Source organism: Ostrinia nubilalis, chromosome Z (genome assembly GCF_963855985.1).
Source record: "Ostrinia nubilalis chromosome Z, ilOstNubi1.1, whole genome shotgun sequence".
NCBI lineage: Eukaryota > Metazoa > Arthropoda > Insecta > Lepidoptera > Crambidae > Ostrinia > Ostrinia nubilalis.
The window spans coordinates 21789974-21817234 of NC_087119.1; the positions used below are offsets into that span (position 1 = coordinate 21789974).

Genomic DNA, 27261 nt, shown 5'->3' on the forward strand with positions numbered 1-27261 from the left:
CGACACCGCGATATTGGCCAGCCCAAACGAATGCCTAATAACCGCAAAATTTACATAATTTACAATTAATGGCATTTCAGAATTTGGCCAACGGGGAATGTGCAATCATTATAACATTTATGCATTCCCAGATTTCACACGTCCCAGCATATAATTACGAATTACATATGTACTATTAATTTCAGAGAGTGATGGAATTTGAATGGACAGAATATGAAATTTAAAGCTTGAAGCTTCGCGTGCTGAAATTGCTTTACACTGAAATCTGTAATTTAATAACTCATTCGGGAACGAGGTCCGATAAGTCCGTATTGTTCGCAAACTTTTGTTGCAGTAAACGTTTTATTTATCTCACGTGTTTTGAGTGTGGGAAACCGATTTAGTCGGTTCGATCATACTGAGTTTAGCGGTTCAACTCAAATAATATCAATGTATTCTGCATGTCTTCTAAACATACGACATTATTTTTGTTCTTTACTAATTAGTCTTGCCGCAAGCAAGGCGCTTAGAAAACTATGATACATTTTAAAACTACGTTAGTATAGTCTTAACCCTTCAATAGTAAAAGAGCAGCCTTAGCAACAAAGTGCAAGGGGAGTCAATCTAGTCAGACAATTTCGGTGCATTGTCCGTCTTTTTTCTCCATTATCCTCTTATCAGTGAAAGAGACGGACAAAGCGAACACAGGAATTGAGTTACAGAGAGACCCCGAGCGGTGCGCAGTGACCCGCGCGCGTAAGCCTTGGCGACGCAATTGCAGCCATTAGCCAGCTGACCGCATCGCTGCATAAAATGACACGTTCCGAACTTCCGAGATAAGCCACAATGCTCGTTGCATAAAAACGCTTTTATAGTTTAAAAACAGCTTCGAACATAGCTTCGGAATAATATATTCATATTTAGCTTCATTAATATTAAATAAACATAGCACCTGATATAACATGAATAGCATTATCGCAATAAGGCGTTAATAGGGATATAGAAAAGTTAATTAGGGGTTTCATTAAACTAACAACCTCATTAATATATCTGGGCTACACGGAAAAGCGCACTTAAAAGCTGCCTACACGCTCGGAAAACGGCAAGTTGATGAACGCTCTGATACACGGTCACACGTTTGATCGTGTCCGCCTACGTCCCGCTCCCGCCCCACGCAAAGCCCCGCGTGCGAATAAACGCACGCTTAAACTAATCCTCGACTGGTTAAATGGGACTACGAAGCAAACTGCTAATCCAATTCTGACACGAACGTACACGCCAATTCCCGAGGGAATCGCAATTTTACGATAAAACATTATATTGTTATTGTAATCCGATACAATACGACATGCAATCGATTCAATGAAACTCAAGACTGCATAATATCTGCCCACGTGAATGTGAGTACTACGCTACAACACTATAGACTCAGTTATGAATAAAAATCTTATGAATAACAACTTTATATAGCGTTGAAATAACCAGCAACATTTTCGCTTGAACGTTAAAATGCGCTTATGGACGACGTAATTATTTCTTTCAAGTCTATTGCAGCGCGGAAAATTGAATCCGCAGAGATTCTACTACGAGGGACGTGCTGCGAATAAATTGAGTATTCGAATTCGTTTAGACAACGAACGTTTAGTTGTAGGTATGACAATAAAGGATAGTCAAAAAATGTCAAAGGACTCCCAACATGTTAGTTGGATACGTCGCGTGTCACGTGCTCTGAAGGGTGGTACAGACAACAGCAATTAAACTATAACATTTTTGTCGCAAAAGCGCTCTTATTCCAACGAACTATGATGCCACAGTGTTAAGCTTGATGTGCTGTCGTCTGTACAAAACTTTTCGCTCCGAACCCGATCCGCTCAATTGTGCAATGGGTCGGAATGCGATCTTTTGCAGCAATCGAGAAGGATCGGCTACTGGAATAATCTGCTCTTGGCGCTTGATAAGCCTTTGGCGTTGAAGACTTTTAACGTATTTTGTCTTTGAATTGCGAATCGATTTCGATATTAATACGATTTCACATCCTGACCTATCTACGAAAAGTTGTCGCATAAAAACAAGACAACATTACGAGTACAGGCGTTAAAATAAAGACTTTAAACGTTTGTTTGAATACAATTTAAAAAGTCACATCGAACATTTCCAGTTACAAGCCTCCAAGCTTCGAGTATTCATGAGAGCTATTTATAAGTTTGCACGTCGAGAGAGAATAGAATTCGGTTTGAATGTATTAAATGATAGTGCCTTTTCGAATACCAGTGAGTGCCGAATTCCATTTGGATACATTAAGCAAGGAACTGTCACATTCCGATGCAACCCTGCTGTATTAAAGCCGCATGAACTGGATTGGCACTGCTATTCCAAAGCGAGTGCAATTTCAGATACTATTAAGAAACAATATCAGCTAGACGTTAATTTAATATTTCATTCCTCAGATAATATGCTCGGAGTAGATATTAGTGTTGTCTAAAAGCTTTCTAGGATAATTGTGAAATAAATAATATAGTTGAAATAATATTCTATTCCCAAATCATTTATTATTACATTCGCAAAATATCATTTTCTCTCTTTACGTCTAATAATGTTAGGGAACATGATTTCCTCTGACTTGTTAAAAATTAACAGCTATTCTTTCGTCCGACTTTTTCCTCTCCGTAGTCCATATTCGTACATAATAGTTAACTTTCGCCAACATTTCCCAAAATTTCCATCAGAGATGAAATTGAATTTTTCTTTTACATACACTGGAGAGAAAAATTCCATTACCAAGTAAGCAGTGGTATCAAAAATATTCGTAACATTTCATATCATTCTATATTTGGATGACATTTATAGTACGGACCTGCGTTAAAAGGACGCTCCAAAGCCGTGTAGGTGGAATTAAAATAAAAAAGCTTTTACATCACTTTGACACGATGCCTGTTAGCTGAATTTAACAAAGTTGGTACTTGCTAGCGCTAACAGTTCGGCGAGAGTTCACGCTGTTCTGCAATAATTTTTATTCGTGCTGCTAATTTTTGACTGCCCGATATAAAGCGGAGTGAATCGCCCTCCGCGCAACAGATTTTCGTACCCATCATTTTTGGCATAAGTAGCCATTTGTTTATTTAGATTTTGTAAATAAATAATGGCTTTTGCCTCAGTCTTCACGGCTCAAATTGCGTTTTTTACTTTTTAAATTTTTCCATTTGTTGTTGACTACAACGAATACTGGAAAAAATATTGGTTCAGCTGTTCAAGTTTTATTTTATAGCGTTAAGTGTTTAATTTTTATTTGCACAGAATGTGGATGCAATTTTCTGAACGACCGCGTAATATTTAGAGATATACTTTGGCTTCTCTATCCACTAAATGCTTTGGATTTTTCTTTGATGCATTTCGCCAGAGGGTGGGTGGTCCCCACGCTGAAAGAATGGCTCTATTAAAAATATCTGAGCCACTGAATCGTCTGTGCACGAGGCTGATAAACTATAAGATAAAATTTCATATAGAGCTACTTGAAAATCAATATGAAAATTGAAGGAAGCGTTGTATGGAGACGGGAGTGCCCGCCCGGGCTAAGCTTTATTGCATTTTCAGAGTAACGAACTACATTTACATTTTTACCTCGTATGCATTTTGGGTTTCCCTTAAAATTTTACCCGGTATGCCGAAACAACGTTTGACTTGATATGGTTTATTTTGAATGTTTCTTTGTTTGATCTTTCAAAACAAGTATTGGAAATGTTTGGAGCATGTTTACAAAGGGAACAAGGTTTTAAGTTTTTAAAAACACTTGTGTTTATCAATCTCAGTTACGAAACGATATGTAAGAAGTTTAATTTTGATATATTGTTTTCTTTTTGTTTTACTAATATAAAATTAATTTACTACCTGTTTATTATAATTACGTACATACAAATACTAATTATAACCTAACATTTATTATAATCACTTAACTTTTACTTTCAACAATACTCCACACACCTGTCCACACTGAAACAACTGAACATTCTGACGACACGAAAGTTAGGTACATTTCACACATGTACAGTCGCGGAATGAAAAGGTTCGTCACCTTAGTGTCGGTTTTCGCTTGCACTAGGTACTGTAAGAGTCAAATCTGCCAACATAACCGTGCAAGAAACATTGCTGCTAACATTTAAATAAATCTGACGTTTGCTCACGAATAAGGTTTTGCTTGTTTATTTTTCTATCCCATCAGTGCAATGTTACAAAATGTAGTTTTTTTTATTCAATAGATAATGGCAGGTTGAACCAACAAGAAGGTTTTAGTTTATCAATCATAATAATCTTCTTGACAAGTTAAATCGTCAAACAACTTTGATCTGAATAATTTTGAACTTTACTGACGAACAGTTAAAGATCATTTTCTCTAACTCTAGATTATTCTGTAACATAGTTTCAAAAGGTAATATGTGCTCGCGGTTCGTTGAAGGAATCAATTTGAAAACTGACGAACCTTTTCATTCCGTGACTGTACATTTCAAGGACAAAGTTCGTTAAAACAGTTATCCATAGCCCACAATGGCCGAAATATGATTTGCATGCATTTCAGGCATGCAAAAGTTTGTATGGATATGTTGATGTTAACATGTTTGGTACTCTTTCACGCAAAAACTACTGAACGGATTTTGATGAAACTTTGCAGTATTAAAGTTTATAACCCAGAATAACATAAAGGCTATAATTTATGAGGATCTGTGACAAACTTAATTTCACGCGGGTGGAACTGCGGGCAAAAGCTAGTGTTTTTATAAGACTATTTAAACTATTAGCATTGCTAATAAATATCACGATGTAGAAACTAAAGGCACATTAGGATCCAACCCTACGTTCACTTCAGGGTTTTGTTGCGTGCTGTTACCGTTATGCTCTGTCACCGATATATAATTTAAAACAGCAACTAATTTCACTTATAAAATCACTTACCTACTTACAACTACTCAATAAATCATTTATGTATTTTTTCAATTTCGACAAATTAAACGTTTAAATTCATGCTTTCCGGAAAAACGATAAATTCTTACTTTTTACACTTACTAATTGATTGTTTGATTTGTTTTTGTAACAACCCAATAATTTTAAATTGCAGAAGTTTACTTTATTCCTATATTTTGTAAGCATTCACTTGTAATGTTTTGTTGTTTTTTATGTAATACAATACACTAACAAAGTATGTATCTTTATTAGTTGTCAATCTTTTTTTCAGTACTCTTTTCGTGTGATCTTTGGTTGATTATGTGGATGGATGGATTAATGAGTGTTTAAGCCATACCCTCCAACAGTTTGCGATCAAACCGCCCTTTGATGACGTAATAGTCCGTCAACCACAGTGTTTGCACAAGTTTGCGCGCTGTGGCCGCTCGCCGCATGCCTACGACGGATCACTTAGTGCTCAGCGCTAGATGGCCGCAAATGGTTTTAATAGTGCATTATTAATTAAATGATCGATTGATGACGTTGACCGACATGCACTTAACTGTTGATAATTATAAGACCGCGATCCGTATGCATGATAAAAGAGAAAACGGAACACTTAGGGACGGAAAGTGGAATGTCAAAAACTTAGGGATGATGCCTACTCCTTTCCTGTCTGGTAGGCAGGAGCCTGGTTCCTTGAGGCTCTTCTATTCTTATGGAACAAAAGGCTGTACATGGAATGAGTAATTATATTATCCGTCATTTCGCCAATAGCGGCCCAAAGGAACACGCGGAAATTTTAAGTAGAACGTACTATTTGATAAAAAGAAAATATTGAATAATATTAAAAATAACCATGAATAAATTAATCATGCTCGCAAATTGCGTAATCAATACGCTATTGTTTAGTAAATTGGCCATTTTCCCTCCAAGTAACCACACTAACCACATATCTGGTTAATTACTAAGCAGTAAGCACAATCCGCTCACCTTTGTCCCGAGACGCGTGACAAGTCCACAATGGGGTGTCACGTCACCTCACGCGTAGATCAATTTGATTGCCCACTAATATCGGCTAATGTGCGATAACACAATTTACGGATTGCCCGACGACAATACCCGGCGATAAAGCAAAAACATTAAGAAACATAACACCAAATATGGGTGAACTAATTCGCGGTCAGAGGGCAATGTGAGTACGGCACGCCATACACAAATGATGTATGACTTTTACATGGATGCAGGGGTAGTTTGTTAGTGACGTTCATCATTATGTGTAGTCAGTAACAAATAATAATATAAAATACGTGCTTCTTGGCGACGTAGATGGTGTAGATGGTAATATTTTGCTATAATTTAAATCCAGGTAAAAAAAACTTTGAAGGCAACACCGCTGAAGCGCCTGTTGGAAGGCCCTTCTTACTCAGAATAAACTTACTCGGGATACTTATAAACTACTTTTTTCCATTAGTGAGGAGCTTTAGGATTTTCATCGCCGATAGCATTTTTAGAACCTCAGCACCGCTTGGAAAAAACGCCGAATTACTAAGTTTTTCATGTCATGAATTATGTAAGGTTTTTCTATATTAAGGGTCTAATATTTAGCAAACCGAGCGGTTGCCAAAAAGCAATTAGAAGTGGAAGACGTAAAAAGGAGATAAGACACATTCCCGTTTAAGGTAATAACTGCGGATGAGACCGCAGCGGGAGCGATCGCCCAAAATTAATGTAAAACACAATCACGAGTATTGATCGCATTTTAAAGTTCCCAGAACTTTGGTATAGGAAGGTACCTATACCTACAAGTGGCTAACTGGCTAGAGAGAAATGGACATTCAAGTTACAACTTTACTTTTCCTCGCCATCACCACCAAGCGATGTGCCGAAAACGAATAACGAAATTGAATTTTTTTTTTATGTGATAGGAGGCAAACGAGCAGACGGATCACCTGATGGTAAGTGATTACCGTCGCCCATAGACACCCGCAGACAGACAGATATGAGTTAGTTTAACGTAAGAAACTTCAAACATGATTACACACATGTACACGCGGCCACATTGTAAACTATCCATTGCCATTTTTGCTCTGGCTCTCATCAAATGGTGATTCTTTGCGATAGAACGAGACGTCATGACCGGCAATGGGTAGTTAACACTGTTGCCGATAGTACAGAGGAAACCAATAAGTGCATTAGAGCTAATTCTCATTATGGCAACCGACTCGCTAATGGTCTACTTCTGACTTGGGCTACTTCTCATTTGGGAGACTTCTCACTTGGGCTACTTCTCATTTGGGATACTTCTCACTTGGGCTACTTCTCACTTGGGAGACTTCTCCCTTGGGCTACTTCTCACTTGGGAGACTTCTCACTTGGGCTACTTCTCACTTGGGAGACTTCTCACTTGAGCTACTTCTCATTTGGGATACTTCTCACTTGGGCTACTTCTCATTTGGGATACTTCTCACTTGGGCTACTTCTCACTTGGGAGACTTCTCACTTGGGCTACTTCTCACTTGGGAGACTTCTCACTTGGGCTACTTCTCATTTGGGAGACTTCTCACTTGGGCTACTTCTCATTTGGGATACTTCTCACTTGGGCTACTTCTCACTTGGGAGACTTCTCACTTGGGCTACTTCTCATTTGGGATACTTCTCACTTGGGCTACTTCTCACTTGGGAGACTTCTCCCTTGGGCTACTTCTCACTTGGGAGACTTCTCACTTGGGCTACTTCTCATTTGGGAGACTTCTCACTTGGGCTACTTCTCATTTGGGATACTTCTCACTTGGGCTACTTCTCACTTGGGAGACTTCTCACTTGGGCTACTTCTCATTTGGGATACTTCTCACTTGGGCTACTTCTCACTTGGGAGACTTCTCCCTTGGGCTACTTCTCACTTGGGAGACTTCTCATTTGGGATACTTCCCACTTGGGCTACTTCTCACTTGGGAGACTTCTCACTTGGGCTACTTCTCATTTGGGATACTTCTCACTTGGGCTACTTCTCACTTGGGAGACTTCTCCCTTGGGCTACTTCTCACTTGGGAGACTTCTCATTTGGGATACTTCCCACTTGGGCTACTTCTCACTTGGGAGACTTCTCACTTGGGCTACTTCTCACTTGGGAGACTTCTCACTTGGGCTACTTCTCACTTGGGAGACTTCTCACTTGGGCTACTTCTCATTTGGGATACTTCTCACTTGGGCTACTTCTCACTTGGGAGACTTCTCCCTTGGGCTACTTCTCACTTGGGAGACTTCTCATTTGGGATACTTCCCACTTGGGCTACTTCTCACTTGGGAGACTTCTCACTTGGGCTACTTCTCACTTGGGAGACTTCTCACTTGGGCTACTTCTCACTTGGGCTACTTCTCATTTGGGATACTTCCCACTTGGGCTACTTCTCACTTGGGAGACTTCTCACTTGGGCTACTTCTAACTTGGGAGACTTCTCACTTGAGCTACTTCCCATTTGGGATACTTCTCACTTGGGCTACTTCTCATTTGGGATACTTCTCTTTTAAGCTAAATCTCAATAGGGCTAGTTCTCAAAATTTGGGAATGTTTATTTAAATAAGTACTGTCTTTGTGTATAAACATACGGTAAAAACAAAATTTATGTAAAGGCAAAATAAGTATTTACGTTTGTTTTACATAACGACGCGCCATTTAAAGTTCGAAGCGCCGCAAAACGCTACGCTAAGCACAAAATGTCCTCCCTAACTTACTAAACAACCTTAAGGAATACTGAATGACACTACAAACTTAAGTGCCATTGAGTTTCAGCGGCTCACAAGAGCCGAATCGAAGCTGGCTGTTTGAATTAAAAATTTATTAATTTTGACTCTCAATAAATTCCAGGGTTCGAAAATATCCGATATTTATGATATATATCCGATATATATCGGATATATATCATAATATCAGATATATATCCGATATATATCGGATATATATCATAAGGATATTTTCGAACCCTGATAAATTCATACAATTAATTTACTTTTAGTAGCTTTTAAACCTATCAACTCTAACATTGCTTCGGGACAAATAGTGTGGGCTAAAGCTGAAATTAAGCGGCAGATTCAATCACCATTTTCCGGGCAAGCTAAATAAAGCCATTCAAAAAACTTCTACCCTATAAATACTTAGACGTCGTGTTGTCTACTATACATAACATTACATTTACTACAACATGTAAGCTTACCTACATAGTTAAATACTAAATAATACACAGTCTGTCTGGGATGAGGCAACAAGGCTGAGTGGCTTTTCCACTCTCGTCTTTACAATAACAATTGTATTCAGTCTCAAGGTAAGCACATCTTCATTCATCGTCGTTTGATTCTTTAATCGTGTTACCAGATTCATATAAAATTCGTATCGTATCATAAATATAATAAAATAGAATTCATTCATTGATCGACCACTTCAAGTTACGTTTCAGGAATTTTATTCAGTAAGTTAGTTTGTGTTGTGAAAGAACCAGTGTGCTTACCACGAGTTTACGTTAGGTGAACTCGATAGCGAATGCGTCAAAAAAATCGATGACGATTTTAGGGTATTTATTTATTTAATGGAAGAAACATACAGCTTTTATATTACATATAGGTACAGGAAAAGTTTAGTTTATTCATAAGCCAATAAAGTTTCCAATGTTAGTTTGTCAATAGCGAAGACATATTGTTATTATAAAAAGTTTCGTAGTAACTAGGTAATTTCGTTCATCAGAAACAAGTTCTTGAAAGTAGCCGCTAGAGACAATCTGTCATACATTTAATAAAATATCATTTTTACGCATTCGTTAGCGAGCACACCTCACGTAAACTCATGGTAAGCACACAGATAGGCAAATACCGCAATTTATTTTCTCCCTGGGGATTTTTCTAGCGAAACCGTAATCCGTGAGATAATACGGTTAAGTCACCCATTAACCACGTGGGCGGCCGCTGGTTGAGACAATTTGATTTTCATTGTGTCTGCCTCGCACCCTTGATATTTGTTGAAGGGCCACATTTAGAGCCTTTAAAAACAGTAGATAAAAATACTCTTGCAGCACAAGTAAGAATAGTCGAAATAAGTTTTAAAAATATTTTTACATCGTATTTAATTAAAATATAATCAATAGACTCAGATTTCACTATATATTTCAAGACAAGTAATTAATTTTTTTTTATTATATTGCTAATAAAATACAAATTTTTTTTTAAAAATATTCTGCATATGTAGTATGCGTAATATGGATAACCTTGAAGTGTCATACGGATCATCTTACGTGAAAAGGACTATAGCGGCCGCCCGCGACTTCGTACGCGTGGATCCGGTTTTACCCCCTTAGGGGTGGAGTTTCGTAAAAACCGTTCTTAATGAGCACCTGGTCTACGTCCTAAAAGGAACCCCCATGCAAAATTTCAGACTCCTAGCACTTATAGTTTCTGTGATGAGCAATAGCATTCAAATCCTAGCTTCTTCTTCTTTTCGTGTCGACAACAAACCTACACAGTGTCAGCCCAAAACTCCGCCAATCCTAGCTAACGACTGTTCTCACCTCAGCTCGGCTATTTCATCCTGCATGATAGTTTCCTTCCTGCCCTAGCGAGGGCGAACTGCAGCAAACAATGTGAAATACATATTCTCTACAAGTCCATTTATTACTGGACAGCGATTCTGCTCTTGACTATCTTTGTTTTCGTCATCACATTAGTCCACAAGTAAAATTACTGAACACTACTGAACAGTGATTCCACATAGTATGCCTGAGCTTGTTCTACTCCTGGCAATCAGACATCTGACATCTGTGTGTCAGCGCCGCCAGCCGGTCTGGAGTAGTCGATTGATTTTCCATTGTTTGTGCACGTCGGCGTATTAATTGGCAGAGCGAGGCATAGGTAGGCGTCCACCGCAGCGGATGTGGACTTCCGTCACCGCAGGGCTGCCGTTACGTCGACACTAATATACTGCTGATGATATAAGGCCACCAATTATACAGCCACCAGCTCTAAATTCACTATTACAACTTCGTTAAGATGCCGATGTCACAGTATTTATTTTGATATACCGTAAACGACGTGACAATCAACTACAACGCACCTGACATTTAAATATCTAATCATCTTCAGCAGGTCATTTAGTCACTACAGATGCACGACCCTCTATGACCTTCAACTACACTCAACATAAAATAAACCGCACCTTCCGCGACGCGAACTTTTAAGATTTTCTTCTGACACAATCATGGTGCCCTAACAATATTGGTGTTATTTGAAAGCCCAATAAATATCCTTAAAGAAAAACACATTTAATTTCTTAATAAATGATTAACAGATACCATAAATGTGACTTAAAAAAAGACCTCACTTTGGGCTCACCTCTGGGATCAATTAGACCAAATTTTATGGTTATAAAACCAAATAATGATCACACGTGTCCTCTTTAACAGATGAAAAGCGATTAATCCCAACTTAACAGTTTTATAGCCATAAAAGTTGGCTCAAGCGTAACTACCTATTTTTTGAAGAAGTGACTCTGGATCTTCTAAAGACACATTTTTAGGGTAAAAACCTTTCCTTTAATGAAAAGAAGTTTAGAACTAGGCTTTCAAATGGTGCCAATATTGATGGGAAGTGGGGATGTATACGTTTGAAAGTGCTTGTCGCAGGAGGTGCGATTTATTTGATGTCGAGTGTATAACAAAGTATATATTAAGTATTTTGATTTATTTGTTGTTTTTCTATACGTATTCAATAAAGTACCCTGTATTTTGTGTATTAATGTCTACAAAATACATTTCTAGAATCATTGTGAAATCCACTACCTATAATTGAATATTTATGAGCTTTTCATTCCAGTAATATAAATACCAAAACTTTCAGTTAGTATCATGTTAGTGCCAGAACTACGCGTGCAAAGCGGGAAAAGTAATTACACGTTTTAATTGACGTATTTAGATAACAAGTGAGTTAACTGCACATTTACTATCACGTCAAAATGTTATTTCATCGTCATTAAAAATAACGTTTCTATCATTTCGTTTTCAACTTCGAATTAATGAATCAGTTTAATAAATTGAAAGATAATTATGTAAAAGAAAAGCATTGTTAATATAATGTGAGACGATGTGGAAAATAACCGATCAGCATGAATTTATAACATCAATCGAGAAGAAAAACATTAAATCAGTCTTCAGCTAATCTTACGGTATCCATTTCTTAACAAAGTTAAGAACTAACTTTAGTTACGAGTTCTGCAGTCGGCGAAGTTTAATAAAAAAGAACTAAGCGTTTAAGAGTTAGTGGTACTTCTATCTAGGGTTAGAGAAGTACCGTTTATCGAGGTTTAAAATTTCAGTTCTAGAAAGTATATGGTGGCAGGCAGCCCTAAAGGATCGCCTAAATACCTGTACATAATTAGGGCTTCTGTCCCGGGCTCTCCACGTACGATAAGCGGTCATGGTGGTTTCACTTTTGCAATAACGTTGTTTATTTGTGAAAGACAAACCATGAAATTGACGGCCCCATGGCACATTGGTGCTATCAATTTGAGTGAGTATCACCAGATTTTAATTGTCTTATGTGTCATTATGTCTAGGTGTTAGAAGACACAGTCCATTTTATGCAGATATTTAATAAGGTATCGTAATTCAAGGCTTATAAAAACTAAGTTACTACTAAACTAAATCTTTATTCAAGGAATCAAACGAGTATACTTCCCATGAATTACTTGCGATAGTTAGATACTAATACAGCTTTAATTGTGTCGACAATAAGCCTTTATCGGAGTATCTAAACACGTTGCTCGATCGCTAATTCTCTACCACATAATCCCATGTAACAGCGGATTATGTCGCAAATAATGTACAATAGTATTGCCGTTAAACGCTTTAGTTTTATTAATCAACAGGATCTGTAATGAAAGGTATTTTCTTGAGTAAAATATAGATATAAAATTAAGTAGACCTAAGACACTTATTATACTTTACTAGATATTTTTATTTCGTTTAATATGACGTTTAAAATTCTCAATGTCCAAAGGTCGTAAACATTTTATTAAGGATCTCCTCCTCGGATAATCGAAGATTAAACATTTATAGCGACGGAAGATAACTAGGAATAAATAGAAGATTATAGACCTACAAACGACGGTATATGAAAATAATACGTAATTAAATTTTAAGAAGTGATTTTTCGTCAAATCTGTAACCTTTTTTCATCAAAAATAGTTTACAGGTATCCAACAAACATCAAGTATTAAAATAGCAACTGAATCCATAGATATGGGCCTAATGCTTTAAGTGCTTTCGTTAAAATAGGCTGATGAGTGCCTTTTTTAATTCATTACCGGTTAGTTTCCATTGTTCCTTTAAAACCATTAGAAATAGTTTCCCGTTTTATCCAATCGTGCAAAACAGATTTAGCTCAAAGTGATATTTGTTGTTCTTCACCTTAATTGTTGCCTTTTTTAATTCATTACCGGTTAGTTTCCATTGTTCCTTTAAAACCATTAGAAATAGTTTCCCGTTTTATCCAATCGTGCAAAACAGATTTAGCTCAAAGTGATATTTGTTGTTCTTCACCTTAATTGTTGCCTTTTTTAATTCATTACCGGTTAGTTTCCATTGTTCCTTTAAAACCATAAGAAATAGTTTCCCGTTTTATCCAATCGTGCAAAACAGATTTAGCTCAAAGTGATATTTGTTGTTCTTCACCTTAATTGTTGCCGGGATTGACTTTTGCGCGGCAAATAGAGCTTTATTGGCTTTCCACCGCTTTGATTCCATTAGGTGTCTACTGTTACAATTATCAGACATTTCTTCGTGCGCTGGAAATAAGACTCTATTTTGTTCGAACTTTCTAGAATATTAACTATCAAGGTATCCTCAAACTGATAAAGAACTCCTAAAATCGGAGCAGAATTCAATTATACGCTAAGAGCATTTACTTTCGAGAAAACTTTTGTTATTTTACTCTGCACAAATTCGCCGCCTGCTGTATTTGTAGCACGGTGAATTCCATTTTGCGTTATTAGCCAAATTCTCTAAAATGCTTCGTTATATTGCAATTTCCCGAGCATTCAAAAATAGTGTTCCATTTTGTAAAGTGTGAGTTTATTAAATTTCAAAACTGTGAGTTCTGTTGATTTTACGGATGCAAAATATTTTTATGGATAGAATGAAAATTCCGCAAATAGAAATGTTCAAACGTAGTTTATTTATTTTTCTTTTTTGGTTGGTTACACAGTATTTTTATTTTACTAAGCAAACAAAGGTTGTAATAAGGTGTAAATAAATACCACACATAAAATTACTTTCCGGTATTTTTATTTTCAGAAACAGGTTTCCAGTTGAATTCCCGTAACAATTTTGTAATTAAACACGTTGAACGATTCTTGGGAGACCAATGCGATTTTCCGGGAAATTTAATTAACCGGTAATTGTTTTGAGGCCCACAGGAATGTATGTACAGGATCTACGGAAAAATACAATAAAAAATAACAAAAAATATTTTTTGTACAGTCACCAGGACATCAGACTATTTTGATGAAAAAAATAGCACCTATATTGCCATTACATAAGATGCCCAAGTGTTGAGCTGGCCGCGCTTTTTTCCACAAATCTAATATATAACTCAAAGGTGACTGACTGACATAGTGATCTATCAACGCACAGCCCAAACCACTGGACTGATCGGGCTGAAATTTGGCAGGCAGATAGATGTTATGACGTGTAGGCATCCGCTAAGAAAGGATTTTACGAAACTCCACCCTTAAGGGCGTAAAACGGGATCCACGCGCACGAAGTCGCGGGTGGCCGCTAGTTCAATATAAACTAGGAAGGAACAGTTAACAGTGAGAAATAATCTCGTCGCAATAACACTAGAGTGCTGCAAATAACGAAGTGATGCTAAAAGTGCCCGAAGGATAAAAACTTAAAAGCGAAGAAAACACGGCAAAAATGGCAAGCTAAAACGTCTTAAGCTCTGAGCAGGCGGGTATCGGCTTATAGTCGCTTTTCATTGAAGCTGATGCTTCGTTTTGCAACGGCTAGGGTTGTCAACTGGAGGGAAGTCGATCCATAACATCGAAATCCTCCTATTTTCTGATTATTTTCGTTGCAGGTCCAATTACTGTTTCATTAGGGAAACAGATGCTTGAGGTGAATACAGAAATTTTTACCGTTTCATGCTTTCAAGTACATCTTAGCTGAGGAGCAATTACAGTCATAATAAGTACAGCGGTCGTGAACATGATGTTCAAAGAAAATTGATCCGTTTGCAGGGTACAATTGTACAATACAAACTTGTTGACAAGCCAAGATATATTTTATTCGTGTACTCTATAACTATTACTTAGCAAAAAGTTAATTAATTGACATATTATTGAAGTGTCTTAAATCCGTCACTCTAATTACTCGATCAGCTGTAATCACCAAAATGACTGTCCCTAACTCTGTGCAAACTAACTGGGAATATGTTAGCCGGAGAGCAAACTAATTTGCTAGCTTTCTCGAACTGTGCCTGGCCTGAATAAGTTCATTAGGTATTCATGACATCGTGTTATATTGAATTTAACTCCGAATAGAGGATCACTAAATACATTTCGTCCAACTTGTTGACATGACCGCTGGTCGAGTTGGAGTTTTAAATGCAGTTACGGTGTCCGAATCCGAATCAAGGGCCATTGGTTGAGTTTGCTTTAGATGCATTGACTAGGTGCGGATCAAATTATCATGTCTTGATGAATAAAATTCATAATAATAGTGCTTTTTATGAACTTTCAAGGAAAACTATAACGGTTAAGTTAGATCAATTATCTATCAATTATCTATTCCACCTCTCACTGACTCGCGGTGTCATGCCAAGCGTGTGGAAACAGTCGCTGGTTGTTCCCATCTTTAAAAGTGGCATATCCAAGTTGTCTGTGATTCCCAAACTCTTTGAGAAAATAATATTTGATTCTATGTTTCCAGCTGTCAGACCCTTCTTAATTACCCAACAGCACGGCTTTATCGACAAGCGGTCCACTGAGACTAATCTGTGTGAATTCCTGGACCAAGTACTCCACAGTATGGATAGAGGTTTTCAGGTGGACGCCGTGTATACCGATTATTCAAAATGTTTTGATAAAATCTCGCATACAATTTTGATAAGTAAACTAGAATATTTTGGTATACATGGCGATCTCCTGAGATGGCTGAAATCCTATCTCATGAACAGAACCCAAGCTGTCACACTGAAGGGTTACATGTCTAGTTTTATACCAGCTCCTTCTGGGGTGCCTCAGGGCTCTCACCTCGGACCGTTATTGTTTAACATTTTTATAAATGACGTGGTAGATTGCTTTCGACATTCCAATTGTCTCCTATTCGCAGATGATACAAAAATTTATACAGTAGTAAAATCTTTGGAGGACTGTTTCGCCTTGCAAGAAGATATAAAGCGATTGTGTGACTATTGTGTTAAAAATAGGTTATTTCTCAATATTGATAAATGCTGTGTAATCACTTATAGTAGAAAAAAACGTCCATTACAATTTAATTATACAATTTTTGGCCAAAATCTTAAGCGATCGACCGAGGTGAGAGACCTAGGCATAATACTGGACAGTGAATTGTTGTTTTCTTCGCACATAAACAAAATCACTTCTAAGGCATATCAGTTGTTGGGGTTTATTTTTAGACAAGGTCGGGAATTTACTAATGTCTATACTCTAATACTGCTGTATAATGTCCTGGTCAGATCACAGCTCGAATATGCGTCGACTGTCTGGAATCCCCAGTATCTTATTTATATAAACTCAATTGAAAAGATTCAAAACAAATTTATACGGAGAATGAGATATAAATTTCGAGGAGACTTTGACGCTGACAGCGTTGTGTCTCTTGCTTTGCGAAGAGAACACTGCGATCAACTTTTATTGTACAAAGTTGTTAATGGCTATGTTGACTCGCCCTACCTTTTGAGTAAGGTTTTGTTGCGATGTCCGAGAGCGAACATGAGGTCATGTGATTCATTTGCCATTTCTTCTTGCCGTACTAATTATGCGATGAACCGATTTATTCTAAGATCAATGAAATTGTATAACTCCAAATACTGTCACTTAGATATTTTCAGCCTAAAACCAAACAAATTTAGGTCGTTGTTAAAACAGTAATTACCTAACTATTTATTGTTTTAACAACGATGCGATATTTCGAGTTTAAATTAATTGCCAAGTCATAGTATATTTAACATAGAATCTAAAAAATTTATTTTCTTTTTCTGTTTCTGTTTACTCAATTTTTAAAAACGATACCTATGTATAAACTATTTGTGAAAACTATTTTGGCAAATGTGAAGTTTAATTGGTAACTCTATATGTGTTATAGAATGCTGTTTGTTTTCCTAACAATAAAATAAAAATAAAAAATAAAAAAAAATTAGTTTAAGAGTAATAGCACAGAATAATAACAAGTACTACGTACAGAAGTTTTACCTCACGAAGGTATTTAAAAAATGTATGCTCTATGTCATTAACAATATGGTGTAATTTAGCCTGTCTCAAGAGTCAAACACCATTTTGTTGACAAACGTCAGTGATCGGCACTGCGCCGAAGCTATAGGGCTGACTTCGGTAAAATGACGTGACGTGAGGTGCCAAACTGCGTAAAATGGCGGAGGAAATACATGATTTATAATGAATTATCATGAATAATATTAACTACTTATTTACCTCTCAGTGTCTTGAGGCAACTTAAAAAAGTACATTCTGTGTTTTTATTATTATTTAGGCAGTTAAATACTGCACAGTATTTAGTACACCATTTTCTTTATTTTCTTCCATCATACACAAGAATACGAGTGCGTGAGTCAATGTTCGCTCGTATGTGAGGCCTTGTCGAATAGTATCCTGTAGGTGGGCCATCGTGCGTGTTTTGTTTTCGATTTAAATTCGCGGAGATGAACAGGCCTGGTAATAGTCGTTTAACTCATGTATTATAAAATTTCATACCTAATAAAAATTCCTTAGAAGAAAATATTAAAAATGACTTTAGATGAAGTAATGGACAACACGCATAAGTTGTAATATTAAGTTAAATTATGACTTAATTTAAAGTTTAGATCACACACATTACACTAGTTTTTATTTCACCTCAATCCATCCAGTATTACCGAAGATAGAGCCTCGAGAAGTTTACGGACTTTTTAAAATTTTCAAAAATTTCCAATATTCGCGCGTGACGTCACAACATGATTTTGCAGCCCCCGCACGTTAACCCATTTACCACTTTTTGTCTTTTTCCAACTAAAATAAAATTTTACCTAACTGACAACTGTTGTTAGTTGTGATCGTTCAATCACATTTCAAACTAGGCGCTAAAAAGTAACCATTATTATGCCACCTATTGCCAATTTTGTGCACTATGAAGCCATTTTTACATTTATGCACTTAAATATAAATTTTCTGGAAAAATAACCAAGTTTGTGTCTTTGTGCTCAATAACGAGTAAATAGTCCAGTTATTTGTTAATTTTACTTGGAAAGTTTTCCGGAATTTTTGAAAATTGGTGAATATATAGATTTCGCTATGTTCTTTCCGAATTTTGTGACCTCGTTTATAGCCGCGCGCGCGCCCGCTTTATTGAAAAAAATCCGCCTTAAAAAAGGTTTTTGACAACTACTTTTTATAATTTTTGGGACATAGACAAGCTAAGAAGCTTTGATAAATGTGATAAATTTCATGTTATGTAAGTGATTTAGAGTTGTGAAACAGTCAAATTAATGTACCTGCTAAATTGCGAGTTCTTTTTTCTTTGATCATGGCAGGACACGCTGCCGGGTGTCCTAAATATGCTGAAGTATAAAAAAATTCGCGTTGCTGAAGTATACTTTTTTTTTGTCTTGTTTGTTTCTACATTACATAATTGTATCCTACTAATATTATAAATGCGAAAGTTTGGATGTCTGGAAGTTTAAAATAAAGTAAAGTAATGTTTATTTCTCACCAACATAACAGATAATATTATGATAACAAACAATCAGGAAAAACAAAAAGTAAGAATGTTGGTGGGTTGATACCTGAACTAGGAAGATTCCTTTGTCTCAGGTTTGTTACTCTTTCACGCAAAAAGTACGGATTTTGTTGAAACTGTACAATATTATTGTTTGTAACCCAGATTAACATATATATATTTATATATATGTTAGGCTATAATTTATGCCGATCTGTGACACTAAATTTCACGCGGGTGAAGCCGCAGGCAAAAGCTAGTCGTGAAATAAATAGGAAAGTTTAAGGTTCTGAAACGTGGTCGCTTACTATGGGCACAAAATATAACAGAAGGTAAACTAATGTATGTACCTCGCTTTGCATACTTACCTCTCTCGCGCGCACGCTCGGCCGTCGCGCTAGGGTTGTCTTGTCATGTGTTGCGTTTATTTCGTTATGATAGAAAAATGTTACTCTTAATACTATGGAAGAAAGACAATAACAGATATCCACGTATACTTATACAGTTATATTTAGTACGTTATTATAGTAATAGTTTGCAAACAAATACACGAGAAGGAAGTAGTATTTAGTTGAGTGGTTGACACTATTATCCAATAATTCCTAAAACCTCTCTAAAACAATTCGATATTCCTAATAATTGAGTTGGCTTTCAATTTGTCAACGTTAAACGAACTATTGAAATACAAATAAATACCTTACTTACCTCCCGGAATCAACCGTTAGTTTCAAAAACGAAAATTTAGTTATTAATGTTGAGTGTAAGCAACCGTCTACTTAACAAATGTTATAATACCCCTTTTTTGTTGTTCACTAATTTTCGCACAAACAAAATAATTTTAGGAAAGCGTGAGCAGCGTCACTCAAGCGAACGCAGTCGCGCCTTGCATTCGTCCAAGACAGTCTTAATAACGCGTACGTGAGCGGTGTCTATGTGTGCGTGGCTCGAGCGCGCTTAGTATGGAGTTTACCTTCTGTTATATTTTGTGCTATGGGCCTCATAAGAAGGCTCAAGGTCACCCAAAGGGTAATGGAGCGGGCTATGATCGGGGTTTCCCTGCGTGATCGAATCAGAAATGAGGAGATCCGCAGGAGAACCAAAGTGACCGACATAGCACGCAGAATTGCTAAAATCAAGTGGCAGTGGGCGGGACACATAGCTCGTAGAGACGATGGCCATTGGGGCAGAAAATTTCTTGAGTGGCGATCACGAGCTGGAAGACGTAGCGTGGGCAGGCCTCCTACTAGGTGGACCGAGGATCTGGTAAAGGTCGCGGGAATAACCTGAATGCGGGCAGCGCAGGACTGTTCATTATGAAAAACCTATGGAAAACCCAAAGGCCTCTCGCCTTTGTCCAGCAGTGAACGTCATTTGGCTGTAACGACGAAATAGGAAAGAATGTAACTATCAAAAATCTTCTCTAAGGCAGCATTTTTCCAATTTCGCAACGAGCGCGGCAATCACACTTAACTAACAGACTAACAGAGAGCATAGCGAAATCTATTTTAATCACCAATTTTCAAAACTCCCGGAACACTTTCCAGGTAACCACGTTAATTTGTACCAAACGACTGGACTATAATTAAATTGATATAAAAATTTGGGTACATCTTCTCAAAAACAAAAGAACTGGTGCTAAAAGGGTTAAGTGACGTTTTGACATTTGTAGAGGGCCTTGTAGAAGGGGAGGCTATGGTGCTGAATGTGGATTAACTCGAGTGTCATAGTAACTTATTAGACTGCTAAGCTTGATGATAAAAAGAAAAATATTTTATTCAATGTACATAGTCTGGTCATAAGTTCTGTCATATGATAATAACTTTTGAATTTTGAATGAAGGTCTCAAAAACATTTTTTACTGAATTAGAATTAGAAAGAAAAAATGTGCGATACTTCGAATTTTATTGTATGTGTAGTGGACACATAATTAATGAAGTCCGAACTGCAGTTGTTTGTCACGCTGCATTGGTGCGGCTACGCGCCAAAGCATATTTTAGTCGCGCTGAAAAATTGTCTATGACAGACAGCTACACATCACTATCGGTCGATCTCATTCGGTCCGCGCGCGCGTTCACTCTTCCATTCACTGTATCCCCCTCTCGCCTATCAGCCACCAAACCGGCTTGACGTGCCGGCCGGCACGTTAACTCCAATTTCAATGTACTATTATTGTCTAAAGTACAATAAATTCTCGAAACTAAATAATGTATTTCTTTAATTAGTTCTGCGTGAACAATAGGTACAATGAAGTTTTAAGTGTAAAAAATCAAAAATAAAAGTAGTTGCCATCTCACGGATAGGGAGACCTAGTAGTAGTAGCGTTAAAAGCAGTGAAGGCGAGAATCCAAAGAATCCCACGCTTTATAACTGTTTACCCTGGAGGTAGTCTACAGCAGAATCAGGGTGAAATTAAAACCAGACATCGTTCAGATGTGCGTTCAAAAGACCTGAGATTTTAAAAAATCCCACGTTTTGTTTAAAAAGTTACTTGAAAATGAAATACAAAATGATAAGGTATGGTAAATGATAAGTCTTTATCAATGAAGAAGCAGAAGTTCAATTTCATATGTCCTCCATCTAGGCTAGTTTCCGTCGTCACTCAAGGTTTGACTGCATGTCTCAAATTTGGGCTTAATTGAGGTATTTTTTGGGTGAGAGGCATAAGAACTAATGCCGTTTTATATCAAAAATTCATACTTAGAGGTACCTACTCAACCAGGTACAAAGTATTTCCTTGTATGTTAGTCTGCCAAGTCCCGAAATCCCCGCTTCGGCTCCCCTACTAACCATTCTAACCATTGTACACAGATAATATCTTGCATGCTGCTTTTCATGTTACTACGTCACATTTTCAAAATCCGCGCGGAAAATCGCTCCGAGCGGAAGAGCGCACTTTGAGCTTGAATATTTCAGTCATTTTTAAAGATATCAAAAAAGTAAAAATACAGTATTCATTCTAATTTTTTGTAGTTTTTTTTTGCATCTTCAACAAAAATTGTGCGCCATGTCCATTGCTCGCTTCAGAATTAAAGGTATTGTGGTAACATCGGACAACTGCGGAACTGCGCGCAGTGTAGCGCGTGGCACGACACGCACTTAGCTAATTTTTATAAGTAGTGTTGAAGCTAACTTTGGATTCACTGAAAGAAGATTCATCATAGTGTGAAATAAAGATATATGAGATAGACCTAAAATGGACTAACTCATTGGGAGCTTGAGTTTACATAGATTTTTATATCATTGACTTAAAAATAGCTAACAGTTTATTTATATTAGCTTAAATTATAAAATGACTGACAAGTTCCAGAAATATTTAAATGTTCCAGAAATGTTTATCGCACGATTCTTAGAAACTGTGCCATCCATCGAACTACACTCAACATCAAATAAACCGCACCTTCCGCGACGCGAACTTTAAAGATTTTCTTCTGACACAATTATGGTACCCCAACAATATTGGTGTTATTTGAAAGCCTAATAAATATCCTTAAAGAAAAATACATTTCATTTCTAAATAAATGATTAACATATACCATAAATGTGACTTGAAAATAGACCTCACTTTGGGCTCACCTCTGGGATCAATTAGGCCAATTTTTATGGTTATAAAACCAAATAAAGATCTGACGTGTCCTCTTTAACAGATGGATAGCGATTAATCCCAACTTAACAGTTTTATAGTCATAAAAAATGGCTATAGCGTAACTACCTATTTTTTGAAGAAGTGACTCTGGATCCTTCCCTAGACACATTTTTGGGGTAAAAACCTTTCCTTTAATGAAATGAAGTTTAGAACTAGGCTTTCAAATGGTACCAATGTTGGTGGGAAGTAGGGATGCATACGTTTGATAAGTGCTTGTCGCGGGAGGTGCGATTTATTTGATGCCGAGTGTATCTCGTATTACGAGAACTCTGAATTTTCTTAGAATGAACAATCGGCACTTAAAATCTGACTCGATATTTTTAAATTCAGTGCATTTTTTCTTCTCTTGAAATGAGTAACATGAAGGCATACACGTACAATCATAGAGATTAAGTATTTTTAACTATCGTAGTTAACCAAGAACATCTGAATGAACGATAGTAGGTGTTAAAAAGTGAATACATAATAAAGTTTTGAAAAGCCAATATAAAACCGGCGCAACACTGGCACTGAAAGTGAACGTTCAAAATTCAATCAAAATTATCGTTAGAGCACGCTCGAATTTTGTTAGTTTACATAAATTGTGTTCCAATAAAATGAAAATTAAAGTTATCACGTAGTTTACGACGTTAGGCCCGGATTCCACCAAGTGTCGAGCCGTCAATTTTTTTTTATAGAATTTGACGGCGGCGCGGAACGTAGCAGAGTGGAGAAATTGTAATAATGAAATCCGATTGGTTATTTAAAACACTTCTCCGCTGTGCTCCGCCTTGGTGGAAACCCGGCCTTACTTTAAAATAACAAAACAATCCTAGATTACTACCTATTATAATTGGTTCATGTGCTTTACTCAAAGGCTAGAAACATGTTGTTACCGCCCCGTGAAGTGGATGAATGGGTGGAAACTTGTCGGTCCTTTACTGACGTTTATTAATAGATAATTACACGAGTACATACTCGATAATTTATTGCGCCCCCAATATTTTAAGGTGAAACCACAGGAAAAACGTTTTAAGGAAATGGTAATTTGAAATTGGTTTCTTGAATTCATCGGGACATACTCGTAACTTTGCATTGATAACATTTTTTTCGCTAGTTTTTTATAAGAACCTAAATGAGAATAAGACATCTGCGTTAAAACTACTAGCTTACCTTATACGGTGACTCATCGTGACGCCTCCCTTTCCTTCAAACCTAAGAAATGCTTGCTATCTACTGTCTATGTATATTGTACGATGTATGAATGTATGTGCATTCAAGCGCGTACGAAAAAGTGCAGCTACAGTGCTGAGGCAAGCAAACACTACGATTTTGGCATTAATAAACGAGGCAGCCGATGTAAGGCTTCTCAATTCATAATTCTATAAAAAACTAAGTTCCTTTGCAGAATACAGTTTTGACTAACTATAGATATAATTCACTCCTTATACTAGTGCTCTTAATTTGCAAATAAAACAGAGGTCCAGTGATTTACAAAGTGATTTTCTCAAAGTAATTTTTTCTGACCTAAGACTGTTTATCGATTAATTTCGCGAATTCGTTGATTCAGTTTCGACACTCCACAGTTTATATAAAATTGTCAGTTCGCTAACTGTCATGGGGCGCATAGAAATCGGCTTTGTGACAACTTAACTCTGTTACACCTCCTCGGTCTCCCCTGCTCACTTGCAAAGACCGCTGCGTAACTTTGTACTAAGTGATCATGCTACTTCCAAGGTTTCAGAAACTTTAAATGAATCTATTAATGTCCCATTACGAGCATAGGGCTTCTGCTGCCCCTTGCAGCCAATTTGAGTGTACGTATGCAAATGCAGTTAATTTTAAACCTTATTACGTGGACTTAGTTTTGTATATTGATCAAGTTGGTCAAATATGAGTGCCTGCATCGAATATTCCAAGTTAATTTTACTGGCTGAAATACGCCAATGCAATTATTAAGAGCCATTTTACATTTTCGCGCGAAATTCTAAGATTTTGGAAGCATGAATTACTATCTTAAGCAACACCCAGAGATTATTTAATAACTGGGAAAGATAGGTCGATCCTTGGTGTTGACCATTAATGAAACGGATTTACTAAAATTCTTTTGCTTAATTCACAGTGCCCCATCTCCCACAACCATTTTACGGAAAAATTGCCGCAGACTCATTTTCAAAGTCATGTATCTATTATTTATGCTCATATAATAAGCTTAAAAATATATAGTAATCATCGGACATATATTCTTGTAGTCCATTAATGAAATAGATTCTTGAATTTCATTACCATTATTGAGTAAAATCTAAAAATAATTTGGCAAATTTGAAGATTAACGTCACATTTTGATCGTGGTTTTTGGTTTAAAAACACAGCAATAACTGCAATAAAAGTATCCCAAAATAAAGAATATTAATTGTAGAATTGATTTCTACAGTTATTGTTTAAATATTAGTAACCACTTTGTCAAAATATTGATGTGAATATCAGTATAAATTACAATGCGCAAGCCGACATCGATTAGTATGGCGCGAGCGCCCGTCAAGGCAGCACCTGTGTCATTTTTCCCGCCGTGACGTTTACGTGCGTTCGTGTCGTAAAGCGGTGATTTGTACGGCGACCAAATACATTTGATACTATGCCGAGAGGCTGTTTCGAGTCGGCCGGCCGAGCAGAAATTGAAATGATGAATTTTAATTTCTTTGACGGATCTGGGTGTAACTATGTATAATATGTAGGTACCATGTATTTAATTTAATAAATAAATTATAAAAAAGTATATCCATTATGCTAGCACCCTTAACACAAGCATATTGGTTGCCTACTTTTGGACTAGATGGCGCTGTGAAATTGTTCAAAGATTTGTTTATTTATTTATCCGCTTTGAGTTTTGTTTCGTGAAGAAAAAAAAGAAGCGTTTTGTTTCGAGAGGGAGCTTTGTTGTTAAATCTATAGTAATAAAAGAGGAAAGATTTGATTGTTTGTTTGTTTGTTTGGAGGCAATAGCTCCGAAAAAAAATTCTTTCACGATTTAGAATCCTAATTTTTTTTCTATGTAGGCTATAAAATATTTTCAAAAACTATATTATAGTACAAAATCTTTGATAAAATTCGACGTTTAATAAATAAATTAGATAACATATTAATACTTTTTTTTCAGTACGATTTTAGTACTTGTTTTTCAGAAATTCTACGATTTAACTAAACTTCTAGTGTTTATATTTTATGCATAATTTATTCACTTCTAAAATATACATATATCCTATTGATAGATGACGTGCTTCGTATTTTATTAAAATTATTACCTGACTATGTTAAAAAGGTGTGGAATGTTATTTTGGAGATAACTTGGTTCCATAGAAATATAGAGAGATGCTAAGTAATGCGCTGAGTTCGAAACTCAGTGTCGTATTAGAAATTCACACACACAAAGAAATCAAATTATGTGCTCATTATCCCCTGCGGTATCAGTATTCAACGTTCGAATAATCTTTAGTACTATGCAAGCAATATAAACTGTTTACATAATGACGTCGCTACTGTCATCATTGCTTTCACAAGCAATATGTTCCAATTTGTCCCTTGTCACATTTCCCTTTAGTTTCTGTGATCTGTGCTTGTTTCTAAGTTGATATCAATGAAATATTCCTTAGTACTTTTGATTTAATTTTTTTTGACACGTGTTTGAAAAATCAAGGTCAGATTACAATAAAATAACAAGTGAAAACGTAACATTGCATTGCAACTCGCGATTTCGCAATATTGATGAGGAGATCCCATTGGAAAGTCTGTATTCATTCCTAGGACTCCCCTAACACCATCAAATTCAAGAGAATTCAAGAGAGTGCAGTTTCCCATCTCATGCTTAGGGACCACGGTTTAAAATAGTGTGGTTGCATAGAGCCTGCAACGGGCAACCGCGTGCGCAGCTGCTCATACTAATTTTCGATAAAAAGCAAGTGTTGGCGCCCTCACTAGTTTTAGCGGAGTTCCATATGGTAGCGGGAGTAGACTTAATGGAAATCTATGCTTCTCCGACGACCAGTTGTATGTGGCATACTCCAGAGTATGCGCACACAATAGCCTGGTGATTTTAGCACCTGAAGGAAAAACAAAAAAACATTGTTTACAAAGAAATCTGCGGCAGGTGTAGTGTTTTAATTTTGTTTTAGAAAGATCTCATAATTTTGTAAGTATTCAAATATTTAAACATAATAATTTGTAGATTTATATCAAAAAATATAATCATTTATTTTAACAAAATTAATTTTCTTAGAATATTTTAATTCTATTAGAACCATTTTCCACTTCATCGCAGAAGAAGTCGCGGGCAAAAAGCTAGTATGAAATATGTAGTATTGCCCGCGGCTTCACCCGCTTGAAATTTAGTTTGTCACAGATCGTCATAAATTATAGCCTAACATTGTTATTCTGGTCGACGCCAGGGATGGATGAGCGTCGCTGTCGCTGGCGACAGGGTCTTCTGGTTCAGGGTTCATGGCGTAGGTCTCAGGCAAAATGAAATCCACTCGTAAAAATTTATATCAATAAATAAAATTAATAAATTCAGTGTATTCACGAAAATAATTACACACAGCACTAGAGTCGTATCGGAACTGAGTGAACCAAAGGTCTTGCGATAGGAACTTCCGACCCGAGTGATAGTTGAACACAGACTGCCTAGTACTGCTGTACTGTACTGTAAAGTTTCATCAAAATCTGTTCAGTAGTTTTTGCGTG

At 36.7% G+C, this 27261-nt stretch overlaps 1 protein-coding gene across 1 annotated transcript in view; it reads right to left on the reverse strand.

The window, feature by feature from the left end:
* Positions 1–27261, reverse strand: part of LOC135087154 (disco-interacting protein 2-like) — a 165973-nt gene that overhangs the window by 42328 nt on the left and 96384 nt on the right. The window lies entirely within an intron of this gene.